Source organism: Lolium perenne, unplaced genomic scaffold, assembly GCF_019359855.2.
Source record: "Lolium perenne isolate Kyuss_39 unplaced genomic scaffold, Kyuss_2.0 unplaced61, whole genome shotgun sequence".
NCBI classification, from domain to species: Eukaryota; Viridiplantae; Streptophyta; class Magnoliopsida; order Poales; family Poaceae; genus Lolium; species Lolium perenne.
The window spans coordinates 15,001-17,500 of NW_027249019.1; positions in this window are offsets into that span (position 1 = coordinate 15,001).

Genomic DNA, 2,500 nt, shown 5'->3' on the forward strand with positions numbered 1-2,500 from the left:
CAACGTTAAACGGGACGTTCTCTGAAGGCAACGGCGCTTGTTCCCCGCCAATAGACGGGGAACGTGCGCTTTCTCTGTTCGGGACATGCGCTCGCGACATCGGTCAAGCCTCTCGAGCCTCCCACCACGCGTAAGCGCGGTGGGATTGCTCTGTGTAGGCGTCCTGAGTGTCAACAGCGCGCGGGTGTCACCGCAGCAACGTTAACGTTGCACGGCGACGTTCTCTTAAGGCAACGGCATCCGACGATTGAGGATCGGCGCAGAATGTTACGTATCCTACCACTAACTGTGGAGAGGTAGAGGCAACACCTGTTCACGGTTGTTCTCAAATTCGAGCGCACTCATGTAACCGCGATGGCGCGGCAACATTAAACGGGACGTTCTCTGAAGGCAACAGCGCTTGTTCCCCGCCAATAGACGGGGAACGTGCGCTTTCTCTGTTCGGGACATGCGCTCGCGTAGCCAACATCGGTCAAGCCTCCCGAGCCTCCCACCACGCGGTGGGATTGCTCTGTGTAGGCGTCCTGAGTGTCCACAGCGCGCGGGTGTCACCGCAGCAACGGTAACGTTGCACGGCGACGTTCTCTTAAGGCAACGGCATCCGTAGATTGAGGATCGGCGCAGAATGTTACGTATCCTACCACTAACTGTGGAGAGGTAGAGGCAACACCTGTTCACGGTTGTTCTCACTGACACGCCACGTGGCAACGATAGACGCCGCACGTGATTCGTCACGCGGCAACGTAAACGTCGCCGCGTGACACGCCACGGCAACGTATAGTTGCTACGTGACGGGCGTAGAAAAGTTGTGGGACGAACCCACAACTTGACAGGGAGGGATGCCAGCCCCCCCCAATATACCTGGGGAACTTAGCCCCGCCTGGGACCCCTGCCCGTCAGCTTGTGAAGGAGCCCTACACTGTTGCCGCGGCAGAGAAAATGGCCATTTCTCTGCCGCGGCAGAGATTTTCTGCCAGGCTTAGCCGATTCCGTCGTATTGGCTGCGGCGCCATGGTTTTCACCGTTACCCGACCAGCGCGCCCACCCGACTGTACGCTCGGCGTCGTTGGACGTTTTCCGAGGCGGCCCGACTTGGCCGTTTTTAGCCGATTCCGTCGTATTGGCTGCCGCGCCATGGTTTTCACCGTTACCCGACCAGCGCGCGCCCACCCGATCTGTACGCTGGGCGTCGTTGACGCTTCCGACGCCGGACCCGACGGCCGCTTTTTAGCCGATTCCGTCGTATTGGCTGCGCCATGGTTTTCACCGCTATTCGACCAGCGCCGCTACCACCCGATCAGTACGCTTCGGCCGTTGGACGCTTTTCCGACGCCGGACCGACTTGGCCGCTTTAGCCGATTCCGTCGATATTGGCTGCGGCGCCATGGTTTTCACTGCTATTCGACCAGCGCGCGCACCCGCGAGTGTACGCTCGGCGTCGTTGGACGCTTCCGACGCCGCCCGACGGTGGCCTTAGCCGATTCCGTCGTATTGGCTGCCGCGCCATGGTTTTCACCTGCTATTCACCAGCGCTACCCGCGCTCAACGATGCTCGATTGGTCGCTCGCTCGTCCGAGTCTGCGCTTACTTGGTCGCTTAGCCGATTCCGTCGTATTGGCTGCCGCGCCATGGTTTTCACCGTTACCCGACCAGCGCGCGCCAACCCGACTGTACGCTGGGCGTCGTTGGAGTCTTTCCGACGTCGGCCCGACTTGGCGTTTTTTTGCCGATTCCGTCGTATTGGCTGCCGCGCCATGGTTTTCACCGTTACCCGACCAGCGCGCGCCCACCCGAAAGTACGATCGTCGTTGGACGTTTTCCGACGCCGGCCCGACTTGGCCGTTTTTAGCCGATTCCGTCGTATTGGCTGCCGCGCCATGGTTTTCACCGTTACCCGACCAGCGCGCGCTTCACCCGATTGTACGCTTCGCGCGTCGTTGGACGCTTCCGACGTCGGACCGACTTCGCCGATTTTAGCCGATTCCGTCGTATTGGCTGCCGCGCCATGAGTTTTCACCGTTATTCACCAGCGCGCGCTTACCCTGATCAGACGCCGCGTCGTTGGACGTTTCCGACGCCGGACCGACTTGGCCGTTTTTAGCCGATTCCGTCAGATTGCGCGCCATGGTTTTCACCGCATTCACCAGCGCGCGCCACCCGATTGTACGCTGGCGACGCTTTCCGACGCCGGCCCGCCTTCGCCGGTTTTAGCCGATTCCGTCGTATTGGCTGCGGCGCCATGGTTTTCACCGTTACCCGACCAGCGCGCGCCCACGCGACTGGACGGTGTGGGTCGTTGGACGTTTTCCGACGTCGGCCCGACTTGGCCGTTTTTAGCCGATTCCGTCGTATTTGCTGCGGCGCCATGGTTTTCACCGTTACCCGACCAGCGCGCGCCCACCCGATTGTACGCTGGGCGTCGTTGGACGTTTTCCGACGCCGGACCGACTTGGCCGCTTTCAGCCGGTACCGTTGCTTTGGTTGGCGCGCCATGGTTTTT